The sequence below is a fragment of the Salvelinus namaycush genome, chromosome 11 (assembly GCF_016432855.1).
Source record: "Salvelinus namaycush isolate Seneca chromosome 11, SaNama_1.0, whole genome shotgun sequence".
NCBI classification, from domain to species: Eukaryota; Metazoa; Chordata; class Actinopteri; order Salmoniformes; family Salmonidae; genus Salvelinus; species Salvelinus namaycush.
The window spans coordinates 27,037,935-27,061,971 of NC_052317.1; the positions used below are offsets into that span (position 1 = coordinate 27,037,935).

Genomic DNA, 24,037 nt, shown 5'->3' on the forward strand with positions numbered 1-24,037 from the left:
TAACCTACTGTTCCTAGGCTGTCATTGTAAATAAGAATTTGTTCTTAACTGACTTCCCTAGTTAAGTAAAGGATAAATTAAAGAGACTGAGGGAGATGAGATTGGTGTAGTGAAGCAGAGAGATGTTATAATGAGGTCGGTGTGATTGTGTTCCCTCTTCTCCCCTCCCTTACCAAAGGCTGTCCTGTCAGTCACAGAGACTCCTCAGCTCTTATCTCCCTCTACACACTAAATTCTCTTTGGCTTAATCATGACAGTCATCTGAACTTTGTAAGACACAGGAAAGCACAGCCATACCTCCTTCCCTCCCTCCCCTAGAGATTTTTCCTGGACTGCAACAGGAGTATAGAAAAAAGGTTGCTCCTTTATATTTTCTAACACATGCATCCGAGACCGCCCTCAAAACAAAGATATTTTCTTCTGCCAGGAGTTGTGGAGTGTGTGTGTGTGTGTTTGTGTGTGTGTGTGTGTCGCCTCCACCTTACATGCAGTGCAGTGGTAAAGAACACTATAGTTACAGTCCTTTTATGATCTCCCCACATAGTGTGTCCTCGCCATGCCTCCTTCTGATGACAACTGTTTAACAGTCTGTTTACAGCTCTCACACCATCAGATCCAGAGAACAGTCCAGCATCCAATGAAATAGGAATAGAAGATAATTGGAGAAACATTTGACCATTTACTTTAGACTTAGTTGTCACACACTGAAACTCAGAATCCACTAATATATTTTTCTCATAACATCTCATTTTAAAGTATCTAATACACATTTTACGGACATTTAAAGTTTGAATTATGAGGTTAGTGCGATGTTAAGAGAGTGGCTGTGCCGTTCGTCCATCTTTCCCATGCAGGGTAGCCATGCAGGCAGCTCTAAACCCAGCAGTCCTTCCTTTGTGATTAATGTGCCTTTTAGCACTTTATCGTCTAGACTTCAATTCCCAGAATAGCCCAGAATGACCCAGAATAACCCAGGGTGCCAAGAGACATATTTGTTGTCTGTTTCTTTTTTTTCTTTTTCTTCTTTTTTTATTTTTCTTCCTGAAACTAAATGTACAATTTTTGACAATCTTTTTTTCTATGTTAGTTTTTTTTTTAAGGACTGTTAGAGCATGACATTATTTTGATAAACAAAATATATTATGGATACTTACTTATAATTTAACCATAAACATATGTTACATATACCATATATTTTGGGCGATTGACGTGCTGGTGGTCATTGAGGGGTCTAAATCAGCTGGCCAGGGACCAGGGGCCGGGGGGACCGGAGGCCAGGCACCAACAGTGTCCCAGGGAGTCATGGGAAACAGGAAATACCCTTACATATGGCAGCGGCTACCAGACACATTGGGGCCATTCTTGTGAACATTAGTAAAAGTAAAAGTTTTAGTTCAAGTTTAAGCATCACCCAATTAAAATCGTCAGTGTAGTTGCATGTGATCAAAGGCTACATGTTAGCTGTTCCCATTACATAACTTGGCACATTTAGCCCTACGCTAACCTCACCAGGTGGCCATGATTATATCCAGTTCAAATTCCGTATCAGTCAATTAAAATGGTTGACGTAGTTGGACGTGAAAGAACACATTTCCATGAGAACATCCTTAACAGCGGTCAAATGGCACTGTCTGTTAATCAAAGTTACTAAAACACACAACATTTCTACACTGGATGATTAGCTCACAGTTTTGTGAGCCTGAATTCTGGTGGTTTTCGCCATTTACTGCAAGTTATAATCACAGTTGAGATTTTGTTTTTTCCTTTGAAATGTAGAAATACATTTATTGTGTTAGCTTGCTGTGAAGAGAAGTGCAGCTTCTTGTTGGAGCTTCTTGTTGGAGTCCCTACTATAGGCTATACTACATAACATGTGTAGTCCTACATTGACATGTACTGTACAATGTTGTATATGCATTTTATAATCATCTACTTTGTCACATATGAGTTATTTGACTCGTGGACTAGTAGTGCATGGGTCAGCTGTTTGTTCATCCACACCTGCCCGCAATTGCTAATAATCCACCAGCAACCGCCGACTATATGTAATAACCTCAAAATCTGGGGCCTGTACCCGACCCTAACCCCAAGTATAGAAAATGCTCTCTAGGCTAGTCACAGACTGAGGAACACTTTTTTGACAGGGGGTGGAGGATTGTTTGTGTGCATAACTTAGATGATGAAGCCAATGACATAATTTTCTACATTTGGTAGGCTATTTTGAGAGCTTGTTAGCATTATTGTCAAAATGTAGTTAATAACATAGCCTGGTTTAGTTCAATGGTCTCTACCTGTATAGTACTCTAAATACCACAATTCATGTTGACAAGTTCAGAAGAATTCAAGAGACAAATTGTTGACACGATTCAAACCAATGATATTTCAGAACTTTAAAGCCAATTATTTCAGAATCATCTTTTGCAGATGATTCACAGGTGTTTGGTGGCACCTTAATTGGTGAGGACGGGCTCGTGGTAATGGCTTGAGCGGGATCAGTGGAATGGTATCAATACATCGAAAACATGGTTTCCATGTGTTTGATGCCATTCCATTTCTTCCGTTCCAGCCATTATTGTGAGTCGTCCACCCCTAAGCAACCTCCACTGGTATGATAAGTATGTTATGTTTGGTATGGTTGCATTAGACAAATGATTACTTAACCTTTTATCCTAACTCTTAAACTTAACCCTAACCTTAACCCTAACCCTAAACCCCTAGCCTAGTTAACATTAGCCAGATACCTTAACCCCTAGCCTAGCTAACGTTAGCCAGATAGCTAGAATTCGTAACATATAATATGAATTGTAATAACGTTAGCTAGCTAGCTAACAGTACGTACAAAATTTGAAACACATAATATCTGAAAATGTAGCTAGTTAGACTCATACCTGTATGCACAGATGAATGCTTCTGCCTTTCTGTCACGGTTGCCCTTAGTTTAAAGATGTAATCCTGAGACAACAGCCATTATGTGTTCTCTCTTCAACTCCCTCTGCATATTTGCAATGAAACGGCAGAATTTTCTGCATCTCCTTAGCTATCATACTCTGCTTCCACTGGGCATTCCACTGATTTCAAAACTTGGTCAACTTCTTCTGTGACAACAATGCTATTGATCGACATTTCTTCCTCATCTCTGTCATCAGTGAAGGTGCATTGGTGGTTTAGTGGTAGAATTCTTGCCTGCCAAGCGGGAGGCCAGGATTTGATTCCCGGCCAATGCATGTTCCATTTGGGGTGGCAGGTAGTCTAGTGGTTAGAGTGTTGGGCCAGTAGCCAAAAGGTTTCTGGATCAAATCCCTGAGCTGATAAGGTAAAAATCTGTCATTCTGCCCCTGAACAAGGCAATTAACCCACTGTTCCCCAGTAGGCTGTCATTGTAAATAAGATTTTTTTCTTAACTGACTTGCCTAGTAAAATAAAGGTTAAAATAAATAAATGTCTGGTTCAATGAAAAATATTTTTACCTAAATCAGGGATTTCTTCATCTTCTGACTCATTTTCCGGGAGAATCAACAGAGAACAATTGTACTCCAGAAAGTGGAGAGCAGTAGCAACACTTTTAAAGTTCTTTATGATATCTTTCAAAAAAGCAAATCATTACTTGTTGGAAGGTTCATGTCTTTTTCCGCTGTTAAATTAATAAATGTTTACCTCTACTTTTTTATTTAATTTAACTAGGCAAGTCAGTTAAGAACAAATTCATATTTTCAATGACAGAATGACAGATTTTTACCTTGTCAGCTCGGGGATTCAATCTTGCCACCTTTCGGTTACTAGTCCAACGCTCTAACCGCTAGGCTACCTGCCATCCCCTGTTTTAAGTATTTTATTGTTTATTGTTTTCTCTTTATTCAACATGCCCACCACTCACCCACGCGCCCTTCATCCACACAATATTTCATGACCCTACCTGCCTACCTGTTATCCACAGGCTAACCACCTTAGTGCATCACGCCACCAATTAGCGATAGCAGTAAAGGTCTTTGCAGATTGTACATCGAATTCAGTCTTTTACTATTATGACGTCACACTGTGCAATGTCACCAAATAAAAATATTGATGTCATCCTGGCCAGATTGTACGATTGCTTCAGTTCTGTCTTCACATTCTGTGATTGGCATGTCAGCCAGCGTAGGCTACGTCAAGCAGCAGTGTATTTGATCTGTGCATGTGCCAGCATGCCTTTCTCTCTGTGCTTATGTGCAAGTGAAGTGAGTTTGGAAAAACTGAAAGTATGCAGCTTAGAAATACTTTTCACATACAAACTGTACATATAGGCTTCCTCAAAATAACATGGTCGCTAGTGGCAGAAGGTTTATTTTGATTGGCGATGTTGTGCATTTATCAAAATCAGATATTTATCAAAACCTGATTTCAGTTGTGTCATGTAAACAAGATTATTAGGGAAATCGTTCTTCTTGCAGAGCATGTAAACGTTTAAATCGAACTATTATATTAATCTGACAATTCACAATAGTGGTATTATTGTGTTAATACTTGTGTTAATACTTATTGTGTTCCAATTAGTCAGTCAGAGGGATGGACTCGTAAAACCAGCCACACACACCAAAACAATCAGACACTGACAGAACTTTGTCGGAGCCTACGATCGCACATAGTGGTAATTAATTGACAGACCCTGTCACACTGAACGAGCCAAGACCTCCGACAATCTTTTATGACCTAAGAATTTGCCCTTGACGTGGAAATGTTGTCCTTAAGGGGTAAATTACAGCTATTTGACAAGACCAGTAGCATCTTTTTTTTTTACAATGTACGAAATACAAATATAAAACTTGTATAATCCTACATCTTTATTGATGTGAAAGCACACAAATGTGCGTGAAAGGGATAGACAAAAATGTGGGATTTTGTCATAGATGAGAAAATCAAATCAAATTGTATTAGTTAGTTAGTTCCTTTTGTCCAGGTGGGAGAGGGCAGTGTGGAGTGCAAAAGAGATCATCTGTGGATCTGTTAAGGCGGTATGCAAATTGGAGTGGGTCTAGGGTTTCTGGGATGATGGTGTTTATGTGAGCCATGACCAGCCTTTCAAAGCACTTCATGGCTACAGACGTGAGTGCTACGGGTCGGTAGTCATTTAGGCAGATTACCTTAGTGTTCTTGGGAACATGGACTATGGTGGCCTGCTAAAAACATGTTGGTATTACAGACTCGGACAGGGAGAGGTTGAAAATGTCAGTGAAGACACTTACCAGTTGGTCAGTGCATGCTCGCAGTAGAGGTCCTGGTAATCCTACTTGCCCTGCGGCCTTGTGAATGTTGACCTGTTTAAAGGTTTTACTCGCATTGCCTGGGGAGAGCGGAATCACACAGTCGTCCGGAACAGCTGGCGCTCTCATGCATGTTTCAGTGTAATTTGAATCAAAGCGAGCATAGAAGTAGTTTAGTTCGTCTGGTAGGCTCATGTCACTGGGCAGCTCTCAGCTGTGCTTCCCTTTGTAGTTTGTAATGGTTTGCAAGCCCTGCCATATCCGACGAGCATCGGAGCCGGTGTAATATTCGACCTTAGTCCTGTATTGATGCTTTGCCTGTTTGATGGTTCGTCTCAGGGCATAGCGGGATTTCTTATAGAGAAAAAGCGGCAGCTCTAGCCTTTAGCGCAGTGTGGATGTTGCCTGTAATTCATGTCTTCAACCATGTCTGGTTGGGGTATGCACGCACGGTCACTGTGGGGACGACGTCATCGATGCACTTATTGATGAAGCCAATGACTGGTGTACTCCTCAATGCCATCGAAAAACAAGCTTTGTCTAACATAACGTTAGTAAGTAGCCTAGTCAAGGATGCGATAATCATGCAATATTGGCACTCTACACTTGAGACAGACCAAGTGAAGTGGAACGAAAGTAAACCTTGAATTTGGATGTTTTAGTATGTCCCTCTGGTGGCCAAGTTGACCTATTTAAAAAAATGCCATTTGTTTGTGCACAAAAAGTTTAAGATCTTTGATAGGCTGATGCAGAATTTATTACAGGAAATGATCAGGTTAGCATAGGGCTAAATGTGCCAGGTTATGTAATGGGAAAAGCTAACAGCTTAAAACTACTGAAATTATTTTAATTGGCTGATGCTTAAAATTAACTAAAACTAACGTTTTTCAAATATTAGCAAGTATGGTCTATTCTGTGTCTGGAACACTGCTCTGACATTCTCAACAGACCAGATCTGACTAAAGGACATGGCTTGTGTTTTCAGAGGCTGAGGCTGACACTCTCTTTCTAAGACAAGAAAATATGTATGATTGCTGTGACTTTACAGAATAGAGGGTGAATCAGAAAGGAAGGGAGAGAGTGAAAGTGCAGGAGGAAGAGAGAGAGGAAGAAAATGCAAACACGGTGGACACATCTAAAGTGCTGCTTCATAAATTCATTCTGGTAGTGGCCGGGGTTCAATTTCTAGGTCCTGAGAGATCCCAGCCAGCAGTGGCTGCCAAAGGGGAAACAGAGTGGAGAAATTTAGCAGCCCGTCCAAGGCTGGAGGCTAGAATCATGAGCCTGCTCTGTTTTTGAGGTAAGTCAAGGCTGGGCCTCAGTTATAGCATGGTGGACTCCATAGCTACACCCTCCTTTCTCCTTCCCTCTCACAGGCCTGAGACGGATACTTTCAACACCCCCATGGGAAAAGGAGAATTCAGCCAACCACCACCCCACCACCCCCCAAATAACATATTTTAAGTAAGAGCTCTTTTCATAGAATGATAATTACTAATATCGCCAGGAATGTGCCGTTTTATAAATAGAGAGCCCAAAAGGAGTGAGGAAATATTTGTTTTTCTCTGTTTTTCTTTAATCTTACACTTCGGTTCCAGATAGCTAGTCTTGTTTATATTGTAGCTAGGGTTTTATTGCGATTTGCTTTGGGACCGAGGTACCCAGAATGCTCTCAGCAAGTGGAGACTTACTAACTCTTTTAGGGACTTTAGGTGATCCACTTTAAGGGTTTTACCTGGACCCTCTAATAGTGTTGGGAGTCAAATGTGTGAGGAATGTGTTGTCAGCAGGCCTCTGCAATTGTGCAAAATTGTTACATTACATCAAACTTCCTTAAACTCAGACCGGCGCCCCTTCAATGCTTGACCATCATCATCATCATCATTAAGATCATCATCATCATCATATCCATCGTCAGCACTTTCATATTTAGAGTACTACGTTTTCTCTTCATATGGGAACAGTCAGTATAAATGGTTATGTGTTTTCTCCTTCTCCTCTCGCAATTATTGCGTGGATCCTATTTCTGTGTAGGTCATTTTTACATGCTTTAGGAATCATATAAATCACATTTAAAAGTCATATACACCTCATTATACCCCTGAAATATAATTCAGCCACTGGAGAATATTCAGACCTCGTTTGTGGTGTAAACATTTCTTTACTTATCCAGATTAACTCCATGTCTCAAGTTACCCCCATTTCTCCCAATGCCCCTCAACACTACATTGCCTTTATGAAAAGCCAATCCAGCCTCCCCAAGTAACTGGTGGTCCTGCTATATTTTTTCTTAATTAGACTGTTTAAATTCTTTAACTTCTAATGCATTCATGCTCAAATTACAGCAATGAAAAAATGTTCTATATGCGTGTATGTTACAGTGGAGGGAGTGTGTGTGTACAGTGGGGCAAAAAAGTATTTAGTCAGCCACCAATTGTGCAAGTTCTCCCACTTAAAAAGATGAGAGAGGCCTGTAATTTTCATCATAGGTACACTTCAATTATGACAGACAAAATGAGAAAAAAAAATCCAGAAAATCACATTGTAGGATTTTTTATGAATTTATTTGCAAATTATGGTGGAAAATAAGTATTTGGTCAATAACAAAAGTTTATCTCAATACTTTGTTATATACCCTTTGTTGGCAATGACGGAGGTGAAACGTTTTCTGTAAGTCTTCACAAGGTTTTCACACACTGTTGCTGGTATTTTGGCCCATTCCTCCATGCAGATCTCCTCTAGAGCAGTGATGTTTTGGGGCTGTTGCTGGGCAACACGGACTTTCAACTCCCTCCAAAGATTTTCTATGGGGTTGAGATCTGGAGACTGGCTAGGCCACTCCAGGACCTTGAAATGCTTCTTACGAAGCCACTCCTTCGTTGCCCGGGCGGTGTGTTTGGGATCATTGTCATGCTGAAAGACCCAGCCACGTTTCATCTTCAATGCCCTTGCTGATGGAAGGAGGTTTTCACTCAAAATCTCACGATACATGGCCCCATTCATTCTTTCCTTTACACGGATCAGTCGTCCTGGTCCCTTTGCAGAAAAACAGCCCCAAAGCATGATGTTTCCACCCCCATGCTTCACAGTAGGTATGGTGTTCTTTGGATGCAACTCAGCATTCTTTGTCCTCCAAACACGACGAGTTGAGTTTTTACCAAAAAGTTCTATTTTGGTTTCATCTGACCATATGACATTCTCCCAATCTTCTTCTGGATCATCCAAATGCTCTCTAGCAAACTTCAGACGGGCCTGGACATGTACTGGCTTAAGCAGGGGGACACGTCTGGCACTGCAGGAGTCCCTGGCGGCGTAGTGTGTTACTGATGGTAGGCTTTGTTACTTTGGTCCCAGCTCTCTGCAGGTCATTCACTAGGTCCCCCCGTGTGGTTCTGGGATTTTTGCTCACCGTTCTTGTGATCATTTTGACCCCACGGGGTGAGATCTTGCGTGGAGCCCCAGATCGAGGGAGATTATCAGTGGTCTTGTATGTCTTCCATTTCCTAATAATTGCTCCCACAGTTGATTTCTTCAAACCAAGCTGCTTACCTATTGCAGATTCAGTCTTCCAAGCCTGGTGCAGGTCTACAATTTTGTTTCTGGTGTTGTCCTTTGACAGCTCTTTGGTCTTGGCCATAGTGGAGTTTGGAGTGTGACTGTTTGAGGTTGTGGACAGGTGTCTTTTATACTGATAACAAGTTCAAACAGATGCCATTAATACAGGTAACGAGTGGAGGACAGAGGAGCCTCTTAAAGAAGAAGTTACAGGTCTGTGAGAGCCAGAAATCTTGCTTGTTTGTAGGTGACCAAATACTTATTTTCCACCATAATTTGCAAATAAATTCATAAAAAATCCTACAATGTGATTTTCTGGATTTTTTTTCTAATTTTGTCTGTCATAGTTGAAGTGTACCTATGATGAAAATTACAGGCCTCTCTCATATTTTTAAGTGGGAGAACTTGCACAATTGGTGGCTGACTAAATACTTTTTTGCCCCACTGTATGTGTTTGTTTGTGTGTGTGTGTGTGTGTGTGTGTGTGTGCTTCTGTGTGTGTGCATGCACGTATGCATGGGCATGTTTGCATGTGTGTATGTGTGTGTTTGTGTTTGTGTGTGTGTGCTGCATGGGCATCTGGTGGGGAGGTGGGAGCCCAAGGCCACAGGCAGGCAGGCAAGCAGTGAGAGCCATCCTGTCCATCACGCCGGTTATTAGGGAGACCACCGGTGAACCAGGGCCATTTGGTGGGCTTAATAGCAACAGGGATGTGAGAGCTGGGGCACAGGAAGAAGGGCCAGACAGGCCGGTGCTGAGAAAGCACTTTTCACTCAGTCAGTCAGTCAGTGAGGTAGGGTAAGAGAGGCCCTCTCTGTAAAAAACAATGACAGCTCCTATTTAGCCTCTGAATTGAAAAACTCCTATGGCTAACTTCCAGATGACATGCCCAACTCAATACAATCACTTCTTTAGGATATTAATAACACTAACAAAACAAGTAATGCCACGTTTTCTGTACTACAATGATGCTGCATATTATTTATTATAATAATAGTAAATAATACAAATACAAGTAGTATTACTACTACTACTACTGCAACTACTAATACAATAATAGCACAGTATAGTGCAGTAGAGTACAGCACTATACCAAAATAAAGTTATCTCTCTCTTCTGCTAGCAATAGCCCCTATGTAATGCCCCCATTTGACAGTGGAGATTTGAGACCACACGTGTTTTAACTGCGCATCAACATGGGAGGCTTTTACTTTACTGCCCAGGGTTTATTACGCCACAGTTTAAACGTGGCTCAGGTTTCGCTCCACAATTGCTTCACTGCACCTTCTCCACTCCACTCTCTCTGACCAGAGTGCAAAGTGCTAGGCTATAGTCTGAAAAACGGCCTTAGAGTGAATTGAGAGGTGAAACAGGAGAGAGTTGATGGCAAGAGTAAACTGTTAGAGGGATCAAAGGATGGAGAATTGAAAAGAGGAGTCCTGGTTTTGAAGGCTAAACTAATCTAGAACTCCAAGATGTGTTGTTCTTCACCTAGGCCCAAGCATTGGGTGATGGAAAGCTAAACCAGAAAAAGGCTCTGTAGCAGGAAGGTGTAGTAGGTAACTCCAAGGTATGTTAGCTATAGGTTTTCTAGGCCAGAGCTTTGCAGCTGTGTTTATTAACTATGCTGCATGGGGCGAAATGCCAGGAGAGCTTGCCCTTTACCCCCCCAATTCCTCAGGGAGATGATCGATGTTCCTGAGCTCTGCTGTAGTAGTCCCCAGCTGGACCTATGGTATGGGAGGATGGTGGAGGATTGGGGGAGTGTTACCCCAAAGGTCAATTGTCAAATGGGTCAAGGCAAGATGAGCCAAACTATTTTCTACTATAAACTCTGTCTAGCAACCTATAAATATTATTCATTTATGGGCTAATTGAGGTTGGACACTAGTAAGGGCCCCTCCGCCTCAAGTAACCCCTTAGCTGGTTAAAATGGCCCTACGGCTGAGACAGATTTACAGTTGAGCATAGAGAGACATGTAACGGGAGACATTAAACCAATGTTTTTCAATCACCTTGAGTACTGTAATTACCAAAGGGGGAAAGAGCAAGTGAATGTAATTCAAACCCACCTGTGGAATCACAGTTAAAGAATGTCCAAACCTTTATGCACTACAAAGGTGCATTCATTCATTTCAAATCACCATAGGTCACAATATGCCACAAAATATGCCACACTTTTTTAACCCTCATACTACCAACATATTTTACATACATGGATTACCAACTGGGGGTCATTATTGGAAACTATTGGAAAAAGCAACAAACATAGCAAAATATCAAGTTAATTCTTATCAAAACATCATTAGACATCTAAATAATGTTATCTGAAGTAAAAAATGACCCAAAAAATTACCATATTTTAACAAAATGACAGTTAATTTGCATATTCTGTAAAACAAAAATGGAAATTTTCCCCTTAAATAATAAGCAACTTTTTTCCAAACTACAATCCACATTAGTACTAAAGATGATTTACCATCGTTTGATTATAGTATCATTTCATTTTTAGAAATTTGAAGTAAATAAAAATGTTGTCATTGTTGTGGTAAAAACGACTGCCATTTAAAGGGTCAGTACACCAACATTTGCAATATACTTAATTTTATTGACAAAAAGTGGCAAAAATGTTGCAGCACTATGTGTACATTTAGAGCATGCTGATTTGATTTGTTTGCCCAAGTTTTATATATCTATTTATTTTTATTATTTGTATTGTTATTATTGTTGGACATAAAAAAAGAGTAAAAACAGTAGCAAATTAGCTCAAAGGGATTTCCACGCATAATAGAGAGATATTTGTGATCGTACACAATTGTAAGCAAGGCTTGAAATTATTATGTTTTAGAATTATGAGCCGACCCCCTGACCATCCGCTTAAGAAAAACTCGGACTGCGGCTGAATCTATTTGATAATCCCTGATTTAGAGGGAAGCTGGTTTCTGTATTACAGTTCTGACAAGTATTCATACCACGAACAGACTTTTATGAGCTGTTTAGACTGCACAGTAGCATACAGTATATGTAAGGTAATTCTGATTTTGTACAAGGTCATACCTAGTTATAACCAGTTAAAACCATAGACAATCACTGATACAGGTCCCTCTCTAAGTATGTTAATATTGTCTCCAGAGAAACCGGGATTCAAATAAATACTTTTTGAGATTTGTCCTAGAATAACTACTTTTCAGAGAATACACACTAGTACAACTCTCTGTGTAGATTCAGAGTGTATCTTAGTTCTGTATTGCAGTTCTATCAAGTATTTATACCATTGGCAGACCTTGTATACCATTAACAGATTTGTATATGCACAAAAGGTCATTTGGGTATAGAGAAGAACAGTCCTAGGCGAGTAGATAGGGAGCTTTATCTCTGTGGAATATCTGTCTATCTGAACAATCTCTGTAGATGATCTGTCTATCTGGACAATCTCTGTAGATGATCTGTCTATCTGGACAATCTCTGTAGATGATCTGTCTATCTGGACAATCTCTGTAGATGATCTGTCTATCTGGACAATCTCTGTAGATGATCTGTCTACCTGGACAATCTCTGTAGATGATCTGTCTACCTGGACAATCTCTGCAGATGATCTGTCTATCTGGACAATCTCTGTAGATGATCTGTCTACCTGGACAATCTCTGTAGATGATCTGTCTACCTGGACAATCTCTGTAGATGATCTGTCTACCTGGACAATCTCTGCAGATGATCTGTCTACCTGGACAATCTCTGCTGATGATCTGTCTACCTGGACAATCTCTGCTGATGATCTGTCTACCTGGACAATCTCTGCTGATGATCTGTCTACCTGGACAAGATCACTGATACAGGTCCCCCTCCACCCTCTGCTGGTATTGATAGCATGTTAGTATGTCTCCAGAGAAACCTAGGTTCAAATTAAGGTCTTATCTATCAAATTACTATAGGCGGAATTAGGTGTTTTGGGCTGGAGTCAAAAGGATCCCAAAGGACTTGAATTTTTAAAATGTCCGTATTGATACAGAAACATTAAACAATTATTTTGATTTATTAGGAACAATTTTATTGACAAAGTCATGAACATTTTGAATAATTTATTAAAGATCCTTTAGGCTATGATAGAAAACATGCATCTGGGGTCAATATATGATCAGTGGGGAGAGCAATATTCTTTAAAAATGCATACCTTATTTCTCATTTTATAGTTTCAAACCAAAATAACAGAAGTTTTGAGGAGCTAGATATTGTCCAAACTGTTTGTTGTGTATTGAGAGCTCAGAGAGCATACATCAGCTCTGCTATGAGAGACACAGTGAATATGAAGTGTAATGGTGCTTACCCACATAAAACCCCTGACCAGATCAGCACCCTTCAACATGATCAGCAGGAGCATTTTCCCCAAAAACATTTCATTTTTATTTACCATGAAGACATGGAGACAGAGCCAGAAAGAACTAGAGAAAATAAATATAACAGAGGAGCACATTCATCTACAGTTGAAATTCAGAGAATAGTATTTATATTATGACAATATAATATTTTGTATCACATTATATTTTATGGCATTTCATTATCACATTTCAGGTTTAATGTTATTTACAGTGCACCATTTAGGTACTAGCATGCATGTATATTATAACAAGTCCATTGGAACCTTCTACTACAGTATGCATAACATATCTCATTCTGCCACTGTTGCTGTCCCAGTCTCCATTGGAGGTGGGAGCGTTAGGTACTGTTAGCATCAGGGAAGTTTCCCCAGGGCAGTCCGAGTCCTAGCTGTCTGTCACTGCTGAGTTCCCAGGATGAAGAAGCACCCTGACCCATTCTGCCTTCGTCCATCATGACTGAACTGACTTTAAAAAAAAAGTGTATTATGTTTTTACATCTAAAATATTGATAAAAATACACAAAACAAAGAAACATTCTGATGACATTTCTATTTGATAAAGTTGTTTAATAGATACTTTATTGATGATTGATGACCATAGAATTGTCCCTCTGTCTATTTTGCTTTGGGTCTAACTGATTATGGCTGCAATCCCTCTGTGATTTCTAAAATCAAAACTATACATTTCCTGTTGTCACACATTGTGACGTGTCTATTTGTCTGAACATTGTGTTTCCCCTGTCTCATTGTGATCTGGAACATAAGTGGGTGTTTGGGCCCTGCTGAATTCTGGGAATCTGGAGCTGTTGTCTTTAGGGTCTCAGCGGTTCCTTACTCGCTCTTGGCAGAACTTCATAAGAGAACTCATGCAGCTCAAATATTTTGGCTTCAAATGATCTAAGAAAACACATTCCCACTGGGCGGACAGAAGTGGGTGTCTATGTGCGTTTGTGTGCCTGCCTGCCTGCCTGCCTGCCTGCCTGCCTGCCTGCCTGCCTGCCTGCCTGCCTGCCTGCCTGCCTGCCTGCCTGCCTGCCTGCCTGCCTGCCTGCCTGCCTGCCTGCCTGCCTGCCTGCCTGCCTGCCTGCCTGCCTGCCTGCCTGCCTGCCTGCCTGCCTGCCTGCCTGCCTGCCTGCCTGCCTGCCTGCCTGCCTGCCTGCCTGCCTGCCTGCCTGCCTGCCTGCCTGCCTGCCTGCGAGAGAGAGAGAGAGAGAGAGAGAGAGAGAGAGAGAGAGAGAGAGAGAGAGAGAGAGAGAGAGTGTGTGTGTGTGTCTATGTGTGTGTGTCTATGTGTATGTGTGAGATGTGGAGTGTTATATTCTATTTGTCCATGACTTGAATGTCTCCATCAGCCCCAGATCCTACTTCTGCATAGCCACCCTTCCAAGAGACTCAAACATGTACTGTAGCTGGAACGCATGGAGTGGACTTTCTTAGTGTTTGACTCTGCAAACATTGTTTTGCTGTTTGTACGAATTCAGCAATGATTATTATTTTTGTGAGAAAATGTTTCTGACTTATTCTTGAAACCTGTATACAGAGTTTGATTGAATAGTCCCATAGTTTCCCCCTCCTTCCTCAGTCCGGCCGTGGGAGAAAGCCCAGAAGCCTTGTACAACGACAAGTCAAAGCGATCCATTTTCACCCATGATCCCAACCCCATTACACAACTCTTTTAATTTACAAGCTTCAGTACGGGACTGTGGGCCCGTGGCCAAAGAAACTCTATTGGAATGTCAGTTTATCAACAGAAAGCGTAAGAAGTTACACAAATGGGCCTGTTGGGTGGGTGTTGGGTGCAGAGTAATACACGACCACCCTGGCTCTCTCTGTCTCCCCAAGTATTACCCTGAGGCCAGAAAACAACCTAGCAGCTCCACCACTGCACTCTCCCATTGCTTAGCCCTGAATAAAACATCTGATAGCAAGTCCACTGATCTCTCCAAAAGCCCGCCCCGAACCAGAAAAACAACCAGACAGATCTCCACACTCTCTCCACTAAGTCCAATAATAACTCCTTTCCATTACCAATGAATTCTATAAGAGACAAAGCTGGCCAGTAACGAGGTGACTGCCTGCGGCCTGAGTTTAATTCTACTCCACCAACCCGGGTCAATCCTGATCAGGGATACAGTATATCAATCTTTTTGCCTTAGAGGACAGTAATGTAGTGTGAGAAGAGACAGGAAAACAAGGAATGTGGAGGTACTTAATTAAGCACAATTATTTCAACTAAATTATATTATAATAATTGTTTGAATTGAACCCCATTTCATATTATATGGTTGAGTTTATTTGCACTTCGCAAATCATTACAAAGTGGTTGAATAAATAATTTGCAACGTATACAAGAGGATCTTTAAATTGTCATATGTACACTCTTTTTTTAATATAATATTTGGAATATCATAAGAACATCCAAATGGATATTTACTAAATTTAAAAATTGCTGAAAACAATTATAGATATATTCAAACAGTATGATACTGCTGTTTGTTGCAGCATTATAACAATGTCTAAGATTATTAAACAGACAATATCAGCATTATATTAGCAGAATGGGCACATACTGGTTGAATCGTTGTTTCCACATCATTTCAATGAAATTACATTGAACCAACGTGGAATAGACATTGAATTGACTTCTGTGCCCATTTATTATTTTAGTAGTTGTAAAAATAGTTGAAAGTTAATTGTACATTATCTGAAGAGTGCCCTTTTTTAAATATCTATTTATTTCAAGCTCAAAGCCCTTTTCAATTATTATAATTATTATTTCAAAATACCAAAGTTAGTTAAAAAAAATAGAATAGTTAATACAATAAATTGAAAGTACAATCTATATTTCTTCATTGATTTTATATATTGAAAGGTAATTGTCCATGATAACAGAACAGCAATCACTGACATGTATAATTGACATTTTATAGCAAATACTTCCGCTCAAACCAATGTCATGTCTGAAACTTTATTTACTACTCCTATGATTTTATTTATTTTTTACTAATAAACCTAATTGAAACCCAATTTATGTTCTACATAAAACAATATTTTACAGCATTACACTAGTAGATGTCTTACTGGTCCTTATCGCTAATAAAAGTAGTTAAGATTTATTTAAGAATGAATGGAAGGACATAAGCCTATGAATGTGTCTGATACCATGATATGTTTTTATAGTTGTCGTGAGATGATATGAGCTCAATCTTTCAAGGGTTGTTTAAGATCCTACATTTATAAAGTTATGATACGGGCCGAAAGGGGTTCTTTGTGCCAGCGCTCAGACACTGGAGAGATAAAAGCCTGCCACAGCTGAGGCACATTAACGGAACTATAGGGTCTTGAGCAGGTGTCTGATCAACTCCTATTTTACTCTCATTTAATTGAATCTTCATTTAAAAACAACTCACGACATCAATATGGTTTTGGTAGAGCACGGTATAACAACAGTTTACCACAGCGCACAGATCCAGTTTTTCCTTTCTGTCCTTTGTTGAAGTTCCCATGTTCCCCCAAGGTTTTTACAACATACTGTACTTATTTTTCAGAGGTAGAAGCTATCTATATCTCTGTGTGCTTGTGGTTCATTTGAAGCTAATTATCAGGTTGATGCATGCTTTTAGTGGGCTTGTTTGATGACAAGAAGCAGGTATAGTGGATTTAGCTAGGAAGGAAAATCTCTTGAAGTCAATCAGGCGAGAGTAGACGACATTGTAGTCCACATTATTGCAAGAGAAAAATAAAACAGTGGACGCTGAGGAAAAGCAGTCTCCAGAATGTTCCTTGAACGTTTATTTTTGGGAGCAATTTAGTCTAGATCAGAATTTATGGCTTTACTGTTTTCTCACTGAATTGGAACTAACTGTATATGTCTGCATGTCTATGTGTATATGTGCGTGTGTGCGTGCATCTGTGTGTGTGTGCATCTGTGCATGGGGTGCATGGGTTTGTGTCCTCATACCCACCCTTCATCTTTCTCCTCTACACAGACAGGTGGGGGGGAATGTCATGGCTGGAAGGACAGAGAATGTCATGGCTGATGAGACAGAGATATCATCACAGAGATTATGGCTAATTGGTTCACACTGCCAAAGCAACACCTTTCAACTGCAGGTACTCACAAACCAAAAAGCTTTTTATTTCCCTCTAACTTTCTTGGTCTCACATAAACTCATTCTCTATTTCCTTGGACAATTCTGATGCTAATTGTTACTTATTTTCTGCAGTTCTGACAACACAGTCATACTGCTAGAGCTTCATGAGGGAACAGGTACATCAACACCAGGAGGTCTGGCTACATTACATGGTCACCTTCAATGCACCTCTTGTTCTAGGACAGTGTAGACCAGGGTGGACCTGCGGGGACCAGGGTGGGGCACAAACATGCAGACATTTCCAAGTCTAAACTCAATCAAGCATTCCAGCATGCGCATAAATAACTAGCATGCCTTCCGATTAACATCGAACTCCACCAGCAGTGTCTGTCTAATCGCCACTGTCCCTCTCTGTCCTGGAGTATTCACATGTAGTCTCACCACTGTTAGCTTTGGCATACCCAGAGAAATGCACTCAGACCTTTGCACTGAGCTTGTACCTCATGCAGCCTGGTGGTGTTAATTGGCCTATTTTATTGGCCACTGATACAGACCCTTTATTCCCCAGCCACCCACACCCAAACGCCCTTGTTAAGGAAAATAAAACCACACCAAACGCCAAGCATTCAAACCTCGGTCCAGCTAGCTAGCATAAAAAAGCCTCCAATGACTCTTGCCACTGTTGAGACTGGTGAAAACCTTTCTTTTTCTTGGTTTGAATTTGTTGATAGATGATTACGCTGTCTGTCAATCATTAACCAGAAGCTGACTACTTCACTAAAATATCAAAATATAACCAAGTAAATTAGACACCCACACTAACAGAGTAGTAGAAGTAATGCACTTCTCTTAATAACATCTCCAAAGCAGCATTGCTTTCACCAAGATTCTTAGTTCCTATGGCAACCACGTACAGTAACACAAATACAGGTGTGTGTGTCTGTGTGTATATGGGGGGAGGGGGTATGCTACCCTCAGACTGCCTACAGATGGAGCACAACAGATTTCTGTGCTCTCTATCTGTTTCTCTCCAGGTATACGTCCAGACCTCTAGGACTGTGATTGAATGTACAGTACTGTATACCCACCTCTCGTTAACCCGGCTGCCCCTGGTCTCAGGGGTCCAGCTTGTAACAGGTCCTTGCAAAACCTGTGGAGGAGGTGACATCATTTCCTTCTCCTGAGGGCAATGAAGTGTGGCAACTGTATGGTACCTCCCTCCCCAGTTCCTCCCGCCCTACCTGCCATTTATTGGAAACGGTGATGTCATGCAGATGTTAACTCACCCCAACAGGCTAAGTACTATAAAGTACCCATGAGGCCTGTGGCAGGTGACTCCACTCCTAGCTTTACTAAAGACCCCAGCTGAGTCGTAATACACATACACCAGCTTTTCTTTCAGAAAAGACAGCAGGTATTTATTTTTTCGCCCAGACTTGTATGGGTTGAGATGAGATATTTTCCAGTGCATACAGTATGTCAGGCAGCATTTCTACTGCTGCCCTGCATGCTCCACTCACACTCCAATCATTTTCTTCATCCTCACATTATGACACATTGTGTTCGTTAAGAAGCTCTCTCTGCCTTGCACTGCCCAGAGGCTATGAGATGTCACCAGCTCATGTGGATGTGCATTAGACCCAGCCACTGACAGGATAGTGAGCCTACAGGGCCTTTACCAGAGTAGGAGTGCTGATCTAGGATAAGGTCCCCGCTGTCTTATCCGTTATGATCTGAAAGGCAAAACTGATCATAGATCAACACTCCTACTCTGAGACACTTAATGAAGACAGGCCCAGGTCTTCTAAGGGAATCGATGCAGATTATATATAGAGCATGGTTAACATGGAGAACATATGATGTATTACTAAGCCACTGATAAAGGGTCTCCTTTTGGTTATGAGACAGACTTTTTTATTCATTATGTAAGTAAATATGAACTCTTACAATGATTTTCATGTCCTGCTTTAATTTACTCATCCTGACCACCAGTGTTGACCCCCCCCCCAAGGTTGTGTTCAAAGGGGCTCAATGGTAGCCACTTCTAATGGGGTCTGACACCAAGACATATAGGGGCATATCAAGGGCCTGTTCCTCTATGCAACACGTTAAGCAAAAAGGAAACAGAGAAAGTAGGAGCCTTAAAATTCTCCATAAGAAGCAATGAATCATGAAATATGTGTGTAGCAATGCCACTATGATGTCCTATGGCCATTTTACATTTCACACTCTGAAGCCAATGAGTGGACAACACATTAGCCCTTTGCCGACCTCAAAAAAATATAAGCAGTTTCTTCACACCAACCACACATGAACGCACTCACACACACACACACACACACACACATGCACATGCACACAAGCAAACACACAGACACACCCCTGGCACCCCTCCTCAAAGCAGACCTATCAGTCACAGAGGCTTACTGGCCCAGGCCGGTCTGCTACTGTCATTATTTACGGTGGCTCCGCTGTTCTTGAAGGGTGCAAAGTGTTTCTAATAAACGGTTTAGGGTTTCCTTGTCTCATCTGTGCAACTAAAGAATCTCAGTCTCCTGACAGTGAATGGGGTCGCAGGACCCTCCCTAAAACAACGGCTTGGGGTGGGGGGTGGCGGTGAGAGGGAGGGAGGGAGAGGCAGCTGCCTGAAACAGAGACGGAGAGAGGTACACCTACTCACACCTCAAACCTACTGTGATGGTCAGGGCCTAAACCACACAAAAACAACACTAGATACTATGGAACACAAGGCTTTACTATCTCATCTTGGAATATACAAGGTCTGAGGTCATCTGCCTTTGGCCTAAAGAGCAGGAACCCAGACTTCATCAACGAAATTAGAAATACAGACATTGTCATCGTACACGAAACATGGTATAAAGAAGATGGACCCACTGATTGCCCTCTAGGTTGCAGAGAGCTGGTAGTCCCATCCACCAAACTACCAGGTGTGAAACAGGGAAGAGACTCGCGGTGTATGCTAATTACACAACCTCGACAACATAACCAACAAAAGAAACTCCTGCAGCTCTGTCGGACGCTGGGTATGTGCATAGTGAATGGTAGGCTTCAAGGGGACTCCTACGGTAGGTACACCTATAGCTCATCTCTTGGCAGTAGTACTGTAGACTACTTTGTCACTGATATCAACCCAGAGTCTCTTAGAGCGTTCACAATCAACCTACTGACACACCTATCAGATCACAGCAAAATCACATTCTACCTGAACAGAGCAATAATAAATCATGAGGCATCAAAGCCAAGGGAACAACACACTATTAAGAAATGCTATAGATTGAAGGAAAGTAGTGTAGAAACCTAACAAAAAACAATTAGGCAACAACAAATTCAACCCCTTCTAAACTATTTCCTAGACAAAATGTTTCACTTTAATAGTGAATGTGTAAACTTGGCAATAGAAAACCTAAACAGTAAATTTGACCTTTCAGCTTCCCTTTCAAATCTAAAGATGTCAAGCAGTCAACCTAAGAAAATGAACAATAATGACAAATGGTTTGATGAAAAATGTAAAAACCTAAAGAAGAAATTGAAAATCCAATGCAACCGAAAACATAGAGACCCAGAAAACCTGAGCCTACACCTTCACTATGGTGAATCACTAAAACAAAACAGAAATACACCATGGAAAAAGAAGTAATCAGCTTAATGTAATTGAAGAATCCATACAATCTAACCACTTCTGGGAAAATTGGAAAACTCTAAACAAACAACAACACAAAGCGTTATCTATCCAAAACGGAGATGTATAGATAAACCACTTCAGCAATCTTTTTGGCTCTATAACAAAAAACAAACAGCAAAAACATATTCATGATGAAATACAAATCTTAGAATCAACTAAGACTACCAGAACCCACTGGGTTCTCTAATTGCTTTGAATGAGCTACAGGACAAAATACAAACCATGCAACCCAACAAGGCCTGTGGTGTTGATGGTATCCTCAATTAAATGAACATCATCCTCAGCTCTGGCATCTTCCCCAATATTTGGAACCAAGGACTGATCACCCCAATCCATAAAAGTGGAGGCAAACTAGGGAAAATCCTCTGCATCATCATTAACAGCAGAATCGTATGTTACCTCAGTGAAAACAATATACTGAGCAAATGTCAAATTGGCCTTTTACCAAATTACTGTACGACAGACCACGTAATCACCCTGCACACCCTAAGTGACAAACAAACCAAAACAAAGGCAAAGTCTTATCATGCTTTGTTGATTTAAAAAAAAAGCTTTTGACTCAATTTGGCATGAGGGTCTGTTATACAAATTGATGGAAAGTGGTGTTGGAAGGAAAAACATATGACATTATAAATTCCATGTACTCAAAAAAGTCAAATGTCTACTGTTTGCTGATGATCTGGTTCTTCTGTCCCCAACCAAAGAGGGCCTACAGCAACACCTAGATCTTCTCCACAGGTTATGTCAGACCTGTGGAGACAAAAATAATGGTCATCCAAAAAAGGTCCAGTTGCCAGGACCACAAATGCAAATTCCATCTAGACAGTGTTGCCGTAGAGCACACAAAAAACTATACATACCTCAGCCTAAACATCAGCACCACAGGCTACTTCCACAAAGCTGTGAACGATCTGAGAGACAAGGCAAGAAGGGCTTTCTATGCCATCAAAAGGAACATTAAATTCAACATACCAATTAGGATCTGACTAGAAATACATTAATCAGTTATAGAACCCATTTCCCTTTATGGTTGTGAGGTCTGGGGTCCACTCAACAACCAATAATTCACAAAATGGGACAAACACCAAATTAAGTCTCTGCATGCAGAATTATGTAGAAATATCCTCAGTGTACAATGTAAAACACCAAATAATGCTTGCAGTGTCACGCCCTGACTTTAGTTATATTTGTTTTCTTTATTTTTTGGTTAGGTCAGGGTGTGACAAGGGTGGTTTGTTTAGTTTTTGTATTGTCTAGGCGTTTTGTTTATCTATGGGGATTTGGTATGGTCTAGGGGATTGTAGGTTTATGGGGGCCTGAATTGGTTCCCAATCAGAGACAGCTGTTTCTCGTTGTCTCTGATTGGGGAGCCTATTTAGGTTGCCATTTTCCATGTTGGTTTTGTGGGTAGTTGTTTTCTGTTTTGTGTGAGTACCTGACAGAACTGTTGCGTTTTGTTCCACTTTTGTTTTTTGTTTCAGTGTTCAGGTTATAATAAACATCATGAACACGTACCACGCTGCTCTTTGGTCTACTCCTTCTTCCTCAGACAAACATCGTTACATGCTGAGCAGAATTAGGCCAATATCCGCTAATTATCAAAATCCAGAAAAGAGACGCTAAATTCTACAACCACATAAAAGGAAGCGATTCCCAAACCTTCCATAAAAAGCCATTACCTACAGAGATATGAACCTGGAGAAGAGCCCCCTAAGCAAGCTGGTCCTGGGGCTCTGTTCACAAACACAAACAGACCCCACAGAGCTCCAGGACAGCAATACAATTAAACCCAACCAAATCATGAGAAAACAAAAGATAATTACTTGACACATTGGAAAGAATTTACAAAACAACAGAGCAAACTAGAATGCTATTTGGCACTAAACAGAGAGTACATAGTGACAGAATACCTGATCACTGTGACTGACCCAAAATTAAGGAAATCGGTACAGACTCAGTGAGCATAGCCTTGCTATTGAGAAAGGCCGCCGAAGGCAGACCTGGCCCACAAAATGAGGTGAAAACTGAGCTGCACTTCCTAACCTCCTGCCAAATGTATGACCATATTACAGTAAATACACATATTTCCCTCTGATTACACAGACCCAAAAAGAATTCGAAAACAAATCCAATTTTGATAAACTCCCATATCTATTGGGTGAAATACCACAGTGTGCAATCACAGCAGCAACATTTGTCACCTGTTGCCACAAGAAAATGGTAACCAGTGAAGAACAAACACCATTGTAATTACAACCAAAATGTATGTTTATTTATTTTCCCTTTTGTAATTTAACTATTTGCACATCATTACAACACTGTATATAGACATAATATGACATTTGAAATGAGTGTAATGTTTACTGTACATTTTGTATTATCTATTTCACTTGCTTTGGCAATGTAAACATGTGTTTCCCATGCCAATAAAGCCCCTTAAATTGAATTGAATTGAGAGAAAGAGAGAGTTACTGTATAGAGAGGTAGAGAGAGAGAGTGAGAGAGAGAGGGGTACTGTGTAGGGAGGTAAAGAGAGAACGAGAGAAATAGAGAGGTACTGTATAGAGAGGTAGAGAGAGGGAGAGAAAGAGAGAGAGAGAGAGATGTACTGTATAGAGAGGCAGAGAGAGAGCGAGAAAGAGAGAGGTACTGTATAGAGAGGTAGAGAGAGGGAGAGAGAGATGTACTGTATAGAGAGGTAGAGAGAGGGAGAGAGAGATGTACTGTATAGAGAGGTAGAGAGAGGGAGAGAGAGAGAGAGAGAGATGTACTGTATAGAGAGGGAGAGAGAGATGTACTGTATAGAGAGGTAGAGAGAGGGAGAGAGAGAGAGAGAGAGAGAGATGTACTGTATAGAGAGGTAGAGAGAGAGAGTGAAAGAGAGAGGTACTGTATAGAGAGGCAGAGAGAGAGAGGGAAAGAGAGAGGTACTGTATAGAGAGGCAGAGAGAGCGAGAGAGAGATCGAGAAAGAAAGAGAGATTGACTATATAGAAAGGTAGAGAGAGAGAGAGATGTACTGTATAGAGAGGTAGAGAGAGAGCGAGAGAAAGAGAGAGGTACTGTATAGAGAG

The 24,037-nt window shown here is 40.9% G+C and overlaps 1 non-coding gene across 1 annotated transcript; it reads left to right on the top strand.

The window, feature by feature from the left end:
* The first annotated feature begins 3,153 nt into the window (after positions 1-3,153).
* Positions 3,154-3,224, top strand: trnag-gcc. Its single transcript has one exon. It is a non-coding gene; the product is annotated as a tRNA-Gly (tRNA).
* Positions 3,225-24,037: the final 20,813 nt, after the last annotated feature.